This window comes from Styela clava, chromosome 10 (genome assembly GCF_964204865.1).
Source record: "Styela clava chromosome 10, kaStyClav1.hap1.2, whole genome shotgun sequence".
NCBI lineage: Eukaryota > Metazoa > Chordata > Ascidiacea > Stolidobranchia > Styelidae > Styela > Styela clava.
Window position 1 is genome coordinate 17,880,775 of NC_135259.1, and position 14,876 is coordinate 17,895,650.

The window sequence follows — 14,876 nt, forward strand, 5'->3', positions numbered from 1 at the left end:
TACAAAAACTGAATGAACGTTAATATGAGACTCTATTAATTAAAATGACACAAAATTTTAAATGAAAATATTCTATATGATCAATAAAATCAAAAATATATAATACTGAGCAAAAAAAAAATCACGAATGGATCCTAATATTCGATTCATTTATGGCATCTGTAGCTCATACAAGACACATGGCCAGAAAAGTGAGGTCCAGATGGACAAGGGTGTTCAAGATCATATTTTGGGCGAAAAACGTGATTCTACAGATATTCAACATAATTGTTAATGTTTTTATTTAGTATGAAAACAGGGAGTGGTACCTACCCTTCATGTGTAGGACTGTTGCTTTGATCCTCCCTGGACACTGCTGAATTGTTATGTTCTTTTTCCCTAAAATTAGATATGTTGGTCTCATTTATATGGCCGAGATATACATAGACTTGATTCTCCATTTCTTGTCTGAAAACTTAACTAAAGACTTCAAATTACTCAAGAACTATTCTACTATTACAAACTATTCCAAAAAGCCGAGAGTTTAAAACATTGAGTACACTTAGTTCAAATTGATTTGAATATTCGATTCATTATGGACAAGTGAACAAGCACAACTTGAGTACATTTTGATTTGTCAGATAAAATCACATATAATCTAAATATTCTAAAATGTGTCATGCTCAACATGACAGAATGTGGAAATTCGTGCTTATTTGACTAGTTTGAGTTTAGCAATGTAGTGAGTTTGGACATTGATTGATTTCTCCATTTTTCTATAGTTTCCACTAAGATAATGATATAATTTTTATTTGGATTTATAGAAACTTGTATATTTAATTAACAGTTGGCCAAAAAACGAACACTGCAAATACTAAATACCAACAAATATAATACGACTTTCTATATGCACCTGGCGACTGTATGGTGTCATACTGATGTTTTCATTAGAAATTGTATAAATGTTTTGAGTTAATATTCAGTCCAGCAAGTAATTAAATGAGATCGTACATTTGGATGTTCGGCGCACTGCTTCCGATGTTGAAGACACAATAGCCATCAGAACGTATAAACGTGATTAAATAACATGTGCGAATGTTGTAATTCCTGGCGACGAGATAGGGTAATCAACGTATTTTCAGTTATTGTAAAGAGCTTATTTCGAATGGTGCAGATTTGCCACACGACTAACCCGACTGATAGGATTCCTCCCCAAGAATTAAATATCGTAAATCAATTTTAACTTCAATAACAGGCCCTTTCCTTTGCAAAACCATAGTACAAATTGACATTGAATTTTGTATAAAAATCAATATTGGGGAATTTTATAATGAATACATAAATATGATGATTAAATAAATTATTTATCACCTTATTTCACGTCCGGTTTCCAGGCCATGACTTTTTTCATTTAACAAACTGTTTTCGTTCATATTTCTTCAGTTCTATTCAGCAAAATAAGTAATAAAAAGACTAAAATTAAAAATATGATTTTTAAAATAATATAAATTTCATAATAACGTACAACCCCTCGAAGCCAAGGTTCCTATACCATATTACCGATGTTAACTCAATTGTTCAGTTTCAAATTTAAATTTAGGTTGTCCGAGTGTGGGCACTCCAGTAGTGTGTGTATCAGGTTAGGTTTAGGCCATAATTTTATTCCGATTTTCCTTATTTTAGTTCTGTGACGAGTTCGGCGACTGTCTGTGTTAGCCAAATAAATATAAAATACCAAATGAATACTGATTGTATTCCTACTACTTATATGGTATTACCATAAGTACATATTATATAAGTATAAGTAAATCGGGTCTGACCTGGACACCGTTAAGTAACATACAGATATTTATTAAAGGTATAAGTATAAAACGAAGCCGTTGGTTTCCGTCCCTTCACACAACTTGATGTAGAGTAGGCGAATAAAATTAATTACCACCATATTGGTACACACACTTCTGGCGCGCCTGATTGCGGGCTGAGTTATGGAAGTAAAATTACGAATGTTAATTAAGACCGGATCGAGATAATCCGTGCCCCCTGAGGTCGGACTTCTGTCTATCTTCGCTAAAAGAATTTGAAATTCAATAAATCATTTTGATGACGGCAATATATATCAAACTTTTCTTAAAATATGCACCTCGGAAGTTCTAATGTCGCGTTTTCTCAATTTTCCTACGAACAAGGCTCTGTACTATCACCCGTTGACTGATGAAGGCGGAACTGATTTTACCAGAAATTCGCACTTTTCGGTTCTGCATTGCCAGCCCTATTTATTAAACTGGGGTGAATACAGAGTTTGATCTGGAGGCTTTAGCCTGCCACGCTAGGATAATTAGGCCAAACGCGAGTTTTACGGGAAAACAGACTGATGCACTCTGCGAGTGAAAACGAGAATGGGCAACCTCACTTTGGCGGCAACTTTCAGTTTTTCACATTTGTCGTGCTCAAATGAACTTTCGAATGTAATTGGAAACGGGAGCCCTACATTGTATCCACGGTGAATTGTTCTCTGGTTGAATTGCTTATATTGGTTAACCGCCGCATAATCGGCGAGTTATTTAGGGGTATATATATCCACATGTATACATGATCTCATAAGGACACATTTTGTAAATTACCGACCACCACGGTCTCTCCCGTAGGTTACATTACAGTTGAACCCACGTACATTTGAACCCACGACAATTGCACCTGCATACTATTGCACCTATGGAATTTTTTTTTGTTTTACGTATATTTGAACCCATACTAACACTAACCCATGGATTTTAGCACCCTCATATAGATTGAACCCACGGATATACGAGTGCAAATGTATGGGTTCAGATGTACGTGAGTTCAAATGTACGGTCACCCTCCCGTACGATTGCAATCGTCCATATACAAATATCTTAACCCAGTACAAGTCAAATCAAATTATCGCAAAAAATCACCATGCCTAATTCAGTTGATATCCGAAAAGCAGCTAACAGGACTGTTCTCCGTGACTATTAACTAAATAGTTCTTCAAAAAAGGATGTATGACCTTTAATACAGAAGGGCCGGATATGATTACCTGAATGAATTTGCGGGCCGCACCTTTTTTAACATAGGCTTTAGCAGTTGCAAGCACAAAAATTGCTTCGCACAGGCCTTGCATCGCAAAGGGATTGGAATTACTCGCACGTACCAAATTGAACTAAATTAAAAACTCGTTTCGCTTGATGCACATCATTCAAAATGGGCACTTCACCGCGGGCCGCACAATTTTTCTTTGTGGGCCGCATTTGGCCCGCAGATTGCACACCCCTGCTTTAAAATAGATATTTGAAGTATTATTTACGCGCGTATTTTCTAACAAAACCGGTAATTATTTTTTCTATCCCGTCTGTTTTATCCGCTCAAATAATTTTGCCAAGTCTTTCGTAAAGATAATCCAATTAAATATGGGCAAACGACTATTTAGAAATAAAAAAATCAAATTTAGTTAAGTATATAGTTATAATTCAGAATGAAATTTCAATTATTTAGTGTTTTTAGAAGGTTTCGGAATATCATGGGCTAGTGTTTAAAAGATACCTTAAATATTTTGTATTATCTACGGTATCGCATAGCTGAATTAACGTATACAGCGCCATCTGAGCAAATGCGCCGCGTTCTGTTTATTACAGAACAGCTTCGCTCAATGCACACGTAACACTTTCGGTATCATGACAGCTTGAAAACAAACAAACTAACGGAACACATTAAAATGGATTCCAATTGAGTAGAGCATATATTCTAACTGATATGTAAATTATCTAATCTTCGGCCGGGTGTAACATAGCGTGTGGGTAGCTTGCGTATGTCTTGGTAAAAGTTATGCGGTTTACGATGAATTCACAAATTGACCATGTTTGATAAGTTGATTATCTACATCCCTCAGTTGAACCAGATGTGATGGCGTCAATCGGCCTCAACGTGATATTCTCCATTAAATACGGTTATTATGTACACTGGCCATGTTAGAAAAGTTGATATTTTACTAAATGTCAGACGCTATTCCTTCGCAGTTAAATTCGAATGATTCCATGCATTTGACTAGGTCATACTTTCCCCCACGTTCGTATCAAGAGACGGAGATGAAAGAAAAAACGGCCGCGAATACCTGTACCTCAACTTCTACTATATTTTTCTTTTTTCCTTCTTAAATGGCGTATAGATACATCCGCGACACTGAACGGTATGTACCAAATGACGTACATATACGTCCTTGGCACGGAAAGTGTAAATTTATATCCACCCACTGTGGAGACATCGCCTCACACCCCACAGTTTGTCCTTGAGAATAATATAGAAAAACACTAGTCGGCGTTGGACAAGTAATAATCGGTGAGTGGGCGTTGATAATAAACCGTGGGTATTGTGATACTCATCAATATGAAGAAGTTAAGCAGCATAGAGTGTTGGACATAACTGCGGTTAATCGCAGATTACTGTCTATTATTATTATATTACTGATTGTATTCCTACTACTACATATATTGTATTATTATAGTATTAGTATATATTATATGGGTATAGGTAAATCCGGTCTGGCCGGGACACTGTTAAGCAACATACAGCCCAGTCGTGTGGGGCCCCACACCCACTTTTATAAAGGAAATGCCCATAATATCCATCTGGTAACATTACACGTTTTAGGTTTTCTTGAAATTAAAAAAAATAATAATGCCATGTGATTAAAACTAGAAACGTCATTTGAACAATCAGGTCTCCAATAATTATTGCTGAAATTTTCGGCAACATATTCCAAATAGATAGTCACTGAAAAGTTATCTTGGCTTGGCTTATGATTCTGAAATATGGCACCTTGTCATTCACAAGCCAAATCAGCGGAAGTATTGGGAATTTAAAATGTAAATGCCCATGGCACTGTCAAAGTAAGATTACGTTGTATAATTCAACCAAAGAAAAACAAGTTGTGAGAATGCTTTGTCTATTAGAATATGTTTGGGACTAACAAAATGAAACGCGAAATATGAAATATGACGCCATAGGAAACGCGAAATGAATAGGATAGGAACGAAGGCCGTTCGATGACGCCTCTTCCGTGGTCTGCATTTGAATTTCTACACTATTGCCGCCAAAAAATATAAGACGCGGTTGAAGGCCGATATCTTGCACAATACCGGTTATTGAAAAACAATTTCGTTCGCCAAGGTCGCGAAACAGAAATTTATCTGGAGAATCCTATACAAACGAATAAAACCGCATGCAGTCGATTGCTATAAACTTTTCAAACCACATTAGGTTACTATTTAAACATAGGTAATATAGACATGTTTCATAAACGTCAATTCTCACGAGACGAACCTACGATAAATAGTTGCTCACAACTTCGCCAATTAGAGTTTACGTTACAGTTACACGAAAGAACAGCGATACAAATTCGAATATGTCTGCATTCATTTTTATAGGCACAGTTCTTAGGTATGAACCAATGGTAACTGAGACATTCAAATATGAGATGAAATCTTTGAAGGGCGAAAGTTATACGATGCCATATTATACCTGAATTTGATAACTGCGTCATTCATTCGACTGATTGGATTGTTAAATCAAAAATTATACTGTGAAATAATGCTATGAAAAATTAGGGTTGTTTTATTTAAACTCAGTCTCGAACCAGATGGCCTAGTAACATAGGTCGACCGAATAAACGAAGTTTATTTCGCATGGTACATTCCTGCATTTGCCCTGAAATAAGATGGCCTAATGTCTGAAAGTTAAAGATAACATCCATTGCTACGTGAGCTAAGATATAAACCAAGCTAAGTTAAATTAAATTTACAAGCGGCTCTACAGAAGTCGAATTTGTATATACTAAATTGAAAACTACACTCTAGTATATATATATATTACCGTGCTGGCTTTATGAGTAATCAAGCAACTTCATTCCATCAAATTCAAACCAGCAAAGATTGTGCATCTCCTTGAATCAAAACTGCTGCTAAAACAGTCAATCTTACGAAAACACTTTTCCGCTGAACAAACGATTCTAACTTGAGCAATGATTATCGCCCTTTATTTATAGGCAAATATTTTGCAATTCAACTGCCAGCCCCGGCAAAAACTCCTTACGAACTTTGTGGGAAGTTCCCTACTGAAGCACCCGCAAGTTCTCCTTTTTACCGCATTTGACGATCAGAACAGCCGGATGCAACTCGGCACAAGAATACCTTTTTCCAAACAGAATTGAACGCTTTATAAATGTGATTTGACAAACATGACAGGAAATCAACGTGTTCGGTTAAAATTCTCATTGACATCGCGACTTTAAAATCTTTCTACCTAAAATATAAGTGAATTGTGCGCGAAATTTTTTATAAAGCGCCGTGTTAGATGAACGAGAACAACAACAACAAAATGGCGTCCTTAACCTGAGCGTTGTGTGTTACACATGTAAGCTTTGTTTTTAACAAGTCATAAAACCATGATAAGGATGCGAGCCCATACTAATATGATGCCATTGCTCTCAGGGCTCACCAGAATGGAATATCCATATAATTTAATCAAATCTTTTCATAAACGTTACTAATCTATACTAGCCAAAGCTGTGGTCACGAAAACAATTCTATGAGACGCAAAACATGATAAATATATATACGAAAAACGATGAATGGCCATTCGATATTGAATATTTGAATATTACACCTCTTAAACGCTTAAACGCAAACTATTCTGAATGAAACAAAGCTGAGGCGCAAATTAAACGAAAAAGTTTTATGCACAAAAAATGCAGTAAAGTGATAATTTTAACCATTGTACCTTATAGCCTCCCATGTTAGCGTGTCTAAATTGTACGCATAGAGGGTTGTACTGGAGGCATTCCAATCTGACTAAACTATGTCGGTCTGATTTGGACAATTTCCAAGTTCTTCTATTTTGCTATTGGAAACATGGATGTAAATACAGTCCATACAGGGGCCCATATGAAATTGGGAATAAATATGAACAAGGTTTTCGTTTCTTAAAAGCATAGACGAACAATGAATATGTGACAAGAGCATATTATAAATGTCATTTCATAACAAATTCTTTGTTTGATACGAAAATCGTTTTGTTTGAATCATCATATGAATAGGAAGTTGAAAAATAGAGACAGAACAGGCCCTATAATTATTACAAGTCAATTCGTACGCCATGGCTACAGTAAAGAAGTCACCAGTAGGACGATGTCCGATATTGTACTTGCTTTATAAATGTACGTTTGTGGTTCATTCTTAGCCAGGGTTTCCCAAACTTTTTGGGCCGCAGATCCCTGTTTGTGAATCTTATTTATGACGGACCCCCAAGTCCCCCATCCTGAGTTGTATCAATTTCTGTGCCTGACCAACGAGGAAGGATGGTGTTTCCTTTGAGAAATAAAACTCATGAAAGTCTGAATAAATACATACTAACGTTGAACACTGATAGGCTAACGGCGATTCGAGAAGATTAGGATCTATTTGTATATGTTTGAGACTCTTTTCATATCGTTGCGGACCCCCTGTGCAGTCATCACGACACCAGGGTTCCACGGATCCCAGTTTGAGAAACCCCACTTTAGGCAATTCACGTGTGGGAGTGTCAGAAAATGAAAATTAATAAAGTCACCACGGATGAGCTTGATTTTCAAAATGATCGAATAAACATATTATTCACATCACCAACATAAATATTGAAAAGTAAGGGAAGCGTATACAACTCAGAATTTTGTGAAGAAATAAATAAAGAAAACCGGAATCAAATTGTGCAAATCTTCATTACACGGCAGTCAACATAAACCATTGTCAGAATGTTGAAACTATTCCTTACTGATATGTTGCAAGACATCCAGTTACATCTTGTCGGATACTCCCGTAGTATGTGAACCAAGGTGGCGGACACCGGAAAGTAGTATGTGTACCAGGTTAGGCCATAATTTTATTCCAATTTCCCTTATAGTTATATTACGAGTTAGAGGACTAGCCAAGTGACTGCTGTGATATTTGTACCTGAAATTATGGCCTAACTCTAACATGGTACACATACTACGTTAAAGTGTCCACAATCTTGGTTCACATATTTCAGAAGTAGAAATAAATTTATGAAAACTTTGCTTTGCAAATCAAGAATGCCGGGTTAGACCGCAGAACAGATCAGAATATAAACGACAGGTGTTAGTAAATGCAGAGGTTTCCGGTAACTACGGTCTCTACTATGGGGATTCACCAGGTTTCGGGTCCCGTCCCTGATTTGAAAAATTGGCCCTAATTTGGATTCGCCATGAAATCGGACGTGATCTAAATATGCAATGCAATGTCAAGCATGCCGTGATCAATATTTAATGTTCCCTTGGAATTTTTGAAAATATTATATCAATTTCGCGCGTGCCGTGCCAGTTTTCATTTCTATACATCAAAATCCTCTGAGCGTATAATGTTATCAATTCTTCGGCATTCCACTTAGCTAATAGTTCTGAGCAACGGTAAAATTTCGAGATTGTCGTTATCCAAACCCCCGATGGCTTGTATTCTGTTCATGAAAAGCTGACATGAACAAACTAATGCCCATGGGCAAAATCCGAAATCTATGCTGTTTTTGTTTATAAATATCTCAAGGAGTTTGTTGAGATTGCGATTGAATTTAGGTTTGACGCGAATCTTATTGTTTTCCACTTTTGCTTTTGTAACACTGTAAATATTGTTCATAAATTTAAAAAATTTTCGTCACACTCACATGGCCCGCCAGTTTAGGTGGGCAAAATTTTTGGCCCCTGGTCCAAAAACTTTTTTCACCGCTGATGTAAAGTCTCTAATCCTTGCTCGATTCCGAAATCTGGCGTAACAAAGCCGAAAGAATAGATACATGTTGTGAATGTACCACTACGCGGTAAAACCCGTGTTCACAAATAAAGATTAATCAAAAGTGAGAAATGTATCTATCTAATCGATATATATGTAAGACAGGTTGGACATTGTACAATCGCTCTTTTTTTTGCATACTGTGATATTTATAACATTTGTACGCACAAAGAAAATCAAATATCACAATATTATTACTTATCGATCATGAATCTGCTCCCTACGGGTGCATTCATCATATCTCGGACCAAGAGCTTATTGATTTTGGATGAATTATGTCGTATAATTAGCGAGTTATTAATTATTTAGTGATGGGAAACGTGGTGTCGCCATTGGGTTAAAGCTTAGGATACACGCCGATAGATCGATGAGTCAGCGGTCTTCAATCGCTATCTCGGTTATTTTTTTAAATAGATTTACGTAATGCCGAGGTCCTGATATCTTTGTTGAAAATGTGACGAATACAGCTGGCGAGTCAAGTGCTATTTTGCTGCATATTTTTCCCCACGCACGCTTTTTTGTGATCGCGTAATTTTATTTGTATTAGTTCTCGCCTCGCTTCTTTCTCAGGTTTTTTTAACCTCGTGTACGCACTTTCGTAAGAAGGATTGACCTACCTATTGCGCCAAATTTTTGTTGCACCGTGATAAATCAACTCATAATAGCAAAACCGAAAAAGCGTTTACAAGGGTATAACAAACAATTCTTATCCCACGGACACTTATTTGTTATTGCACAATTTTTCTTGTCATATAGAAGTTTTTTACCTTGTGTATGCACTTTCGTACGGAAGATTATATCCCTGTAATTTACATTTATTTAAATTTTAAAAATCGTATGCTTATGTGTGAATACGTAGAATTCTATAAATGTAATTCTATTTTCGAAACTAGTATAAGCAACTGTATAACATTCATAAATATTCCCATGAGTATCTATCTTCAGGCGAGATAAATTCCCCCTGAAAATGAGCCGAGGAAATAAAAGGTTTAAGCTAACATCGGTAGCCCCGACCACACAAAAATGCGAGTGAGAAGCTTTGGCCGAGCTTAAAGGAGGCATAATTGTTTTTTGATACATTGTGGATTGCTGCCATGGAATTGTGATACTGTGATATTTATAACATTTGTACGGAACCCAACATCACAAAAAGAAACTCAAGCATCACAATATTAGTTATTTTTTTAGATAGGTTTACTTAATACGGAGGTCCCGATATCTTTGTTGAAAATGTGATGAGTGCCACTGGCGGGTCAAGTGCTATTTTGCTGCATATTTTCCCCACGCACTCTTATTTGTGAGCGCGTAATTTTATTTGTATTAGTTCTCGCCTCGCTCTTTCCCGTTTTTTTTTAACCTTGTGTACGCACTTTCGTATGGAAGATTGACCTACCTATTGCTCCAGTTTACCATACCGTCATAAATCAACCCATATAAGTAAAACTGCAAAAAATGGTATACAGCATTGACAAGAGTATAACAAACAGTTCTTTTCCCAACGTTCACATATTTGTGATCGCGCAATTTTTCTTGGCATATAGAGGTTTGCTACCTAGTGTATGCACATACGGAAGATTATATCCTTGCAATTTACATTTACCTAAATTTTAAAAATCATATGCCCATGTGTGAATGCGTAGCATTCTCCAAATGTAAGTCCTATTTTTGAAACCAGTATAAGCAACTGTATAACATTCATAAATATTCCCATGAGTATGTCGCTTTAGGCAAGGTAAATTTCCTCTTGGAATATAACCAATCAAATACACGGTTAGTTATTGTATGGTCACAAAATTAAATTATTAATACAAAACTATCGTTAACATTTATTTTACCAGAGTTTATTTCAAAGTGCCAAAGTCCCGCTTATTTGCTATCAGCGAGTTTTGGATTCGTAGCGTGGCTATATTTGAGCAAAATAAATGCTGCCAAGCTTTTACACTGCGATACTTCCCACATAAAGTATTGTACTACATTTAAATATGAAATGTAAATCAATTAAAAAAAATGCTATAAAATGAACTCAATAAATACAATTATCTGAAAAATAATCGGTACTTCCGTAGTATATGAACCAAGATGGCGGACACAGGAACGTAGTATGTGTACCAGGTTAGAGTTAGGCCATAATTTCAGGTACAAATATTACGGAAGTCACTTGGCTAGTTCCCGAATTTGTAATAGAACTAAAACAAGGTAAATTAGAAGAAAATTATGGCCTTACCCTAAGCTGGTACATATACTACGTTCCGGTGTCCGCCATCTTGGTTCGCACACGACGGGAGTACGAAATAAGCGACCCAAGAAAATTTTCATGCGACCTAGTTTTGTATCGCACCCATTGGTTGTAAAACACTGAGCTATTCTACATAATTATTGAACTCTCTCTATTTCATTTGCACAAATCTTCAGTTTGATTAATTCTAACAAAGTTCACGACAATCGGGACTGGCCTATAGAATGGCGGGAGCCACTCACGTCAATTAACAAATGTAATTCTTGGCTCTGAGTGAAACAATATATATACCAGGGGTTCTCAACTGGGGGCCCATGGCCTTCCAAGCGGGCCACAGAGTAGTTGGAGGGGGGCCACAATTCTATGTGCAATTTTCTCTTTTAAAAAAAATCCGCTCTTCCTAGTTCCATTGCTTGATAAGGGTATTTCACTGTATGTTTTCACATTGTTGAGGTTGAATTGTTCAATGTTAGTAGTATTTGGAATCTACCAATCATAATAACACTAAAATGATAAACACGGGGCCCACGAGTGCTAAAAGCCTCCAGAAGGGGGCCACAAGCCATATACGGTTGGGAACCACTGATATATACAATAAATATAATATACATTTCAAATATAACACTACCTTGATAATGACCTTTTGATGAGTTTATTCAAACGACTCCAAGTTCAGGGCGAATCCGATTTCCCTCTGGTCCTTTGGTCGTGGTATTTAACAGGTCTGAACAAAATAATGGTATAAATATGACGGATTTGATTTTGATGGAAATTTCGACGCTCAAGAAGTATGTGTACCAATATGGAGGTAACTAATTTTGTTCGCCTATATTACATCAAGTTTTGTAAAGGGACTAAAAACCTATGGGCAGGTTGTATAATCACTTGGCTAACACAGACAGTCCGGAACTCGTAATAGAACTAAAATGAGGAAAAATGGAATGAAAGTATGCCCCAACCCTAACCTGGTACACATACTATACGGGAGTACCGAAATTTCATTGGATGATAAAATACAGTTTCTCCAAACTTGACTGCATTAACTGCGACGCGAAAAATTGTTCGAACTAGTGTTCTGCTTCGAGATGTTTTCGCACGTCTTCACTCAGAACAAGGCTCTATAAAAGGGTTCTAGGAAAATTTGCCGCTGGAAATTTCGCCGTAGGAAATCTCGTCGCAGGAAATTTCACCGCATAGGAAAAATCGCCGCATGAAAAATCGTCGCAAGAGCATTTTGTTGTAAAACAAGTAGTTTTGATAAAAACTGTTCGGTTTTTTAAAAACCTTTTAATTTCGAAAAGATTCGTTATTCTTGAGAGCATACCCTAACCCTAACCCTATAAACCTAATCGTTTTATCATAAATACTTTGCAGCAAAATGCTCTTGCGGCGAGTTTTCATGCTATCACAATAACTTGGTTTACAGCAAAATGCTTTTGCGCCGATTTTTCTTACGCGGTGAAATTTTCTGCGGCGAGATTTCCGGACACGCTATAAAAGCACTGACAAGTTGTTGCAAGGTTTGCTAATCAGTCTTAGTTAAGTTCAGCGTAGAATGAATATATCAAGTTCAAGATCTCATTTCCAAAGAACAGTGCTCGCCCGGTTTGCTATGAATTAAGTACTCCCGAAATGAAATAAGTGTACCAGGTTAGAGTAAGGCCATAATTTTATTCCGATTTTTCTTATTTTAATTCTATTACGAGTTCGGGACTGTCTGTGTTAGGCAAGTAAATATACCGCCAATAGGCTTCAGTCACTTTACACAACTTGATGTGAAATAGGCGAACAAAATTAGTTTCATCCATATTGGTACACATACTTCTGGAGCGCCATAAATTGAGTAGAAGCAGGGCCAGAAATGGTCTCTCCATACATAACAGTCACGTTGTGCTAAAATCCTTGTTCGGAAGTGTTGAGCATCTCATTATGCATTATCAGTAATTATCACCCATTGTAAAGACAAATATATGATATTTTGTCTCTTTTCATATTGTGCGATTAATTTTGAGAACGAAAAAAACCTCATGAACCCATTTTATCCACCATTAGCATACAAATTGTTAATTGTGCGTATGGAAACGGCCGCCATAACACTTAGATACAGAAGAGCGTCACTTTCCATTTTTTTTTACAGTTATCGCCAATTTAAATCAGGGTGCACAGCCTCGAAGGTGAAATGTGCGGTCGTGCTGGTGTGTGCGCTTTACTGTAAAATAACGTATGTTTGTGTATTACGTTGGCGCTTGACTGTTACGTTTTTAATGGAAAATAAACTAGACTCGAGATTATAAAAAGAAACAGAAATGTAAACATCGCTTCATATCACTAAGTCGGAAGGAAAATTTGTCAAAATTTCTTACATTTTCACATCATTACAAACCCCAAAAGCGCCGCCAGCCAGAATCGGAATTAAAAATTTCCATACGGAAAGATGATATAGCGATGACGCTACTCGTTGAAAGAGTCAGCTTTTTCAGGGGTAATGATTTTTTACGTTACGCAAAATACTTAATCCACGACCAATGCGAGCATTTAAAATATCTTGCTATATAAATTTAGTTGTGTTCGCCAAACTTGCGATTTTATAAACCTACCTTAAAATAAAAGCATTATTTATTAATATAGCAGGGCATTCAGCGGACATTGGTATACGTGGTAATTTTGCCCAATTACATTTAGTTTTGATTCGTTTACCTGAGATCTTGCAAATTCGTTATCACCGTTAGAAAAATCCAAAGATCTGCGAAAAAATCTCAAAGATTATATTTTAATTTAGTACAAAAAAAATGATCGATCATACTTCACACTGAATAACTTATATATCATCATAATACGATAAAAAAGTAGAGTGCAACGGTGTATGCCGTTCATGTTGTTAATATTTTATACCACAAGTTTAGGGTCCTATTATTCACTCCTTTATTTTCAGTCGAAAATTTTTAGTTGCAGATTCACCATTTTAATTATAAAGAGTCTCTATACCGATGATAAAAAAACGAGTTTTTTTTTACATAATTTACCGCCATAATATCGATGTTAACGGCCTAAATAACCGCGTCAAGCTGACACAGCGACTTAAATAACATTAGCCCTCTGAAAATAGCATGCGTTATTAGCAACTTTTTAGATCTCCCGAAAATGTAAAAAAAGAAGCCGAGGTTTAGGGCTGGTCCTCTCGCTGCGCCAATAACAACAGTGATTAAAATAAGTGTCGGCCAGTTCTCTGGCTTCTCTTCAGACTGTAGATTAAACTATCTGAATATCTTGTATTCATTGAAAATTTTCGATTCGATATAAATATTCGGTCACCCTCAGACACTTTTATTCAGTATATTTGTTTAAATTTAACCATTTCATAAACGTTTTAGACGCACGCTAATGAGATATATCAATAAAAGCCATTTTTTTTTGTGTGTAAATAAATATGACTTATAAGAGACCTCGATTTCACTGGCGGCCGTAGACCATTCATAAAAACGTAATGCTACCGTCTGAAGAAAAAAGGTTTTGCACCCCTGATTTAAATAATAATAATACAATAACTTCACTTTTACTTGGCCTTCAATTTATTTATTCTCGTGTACAACAGCATCTATAATTTGTTTATTTGTAAAGTTGGTGATATGGGGAACCGTTCACAGAAATTCTGTGCAAGTAACTTCTGCGATTAATTAATCACAGCAAAAATACCCAAAATGTGACGTCATATTTCATTTTAGCACACGATAGAAGGATTGCTCAAATTCTATTTCCATTTTCTTAAATTTATTGTGTTTTTTAAGTGGTAATAACTAGAAATTATAGACAAA

The 14,876-nt window shown here is 36.2% G+C and overlaps 1 long non-coding RNA gene across 1 annotated transcript; it reads right to left on the reverse strand.

The window, feature by feature from the left end:
• Positions 1 to 310: 310 nt before the first annotated feature.
• On the reverse strand, positions 311 to 11,790 carry LOC144428132 (uncharacterized). Its single transcript, XR_013478120.1, has 3 exons — positions 11,693 to 11,790; positions 1,351 to 1,424; positions 311 to 378 (listed from the first exon to the last, which is right to left on the reverse strand). It is a non-coding gene; the product is annotated as an uncharacterized LOC144428132 (long non-coding RNA).
• Between the last annotated feature and the right edge of the window lie 3,086 nt (positions 11,791 to 14,876).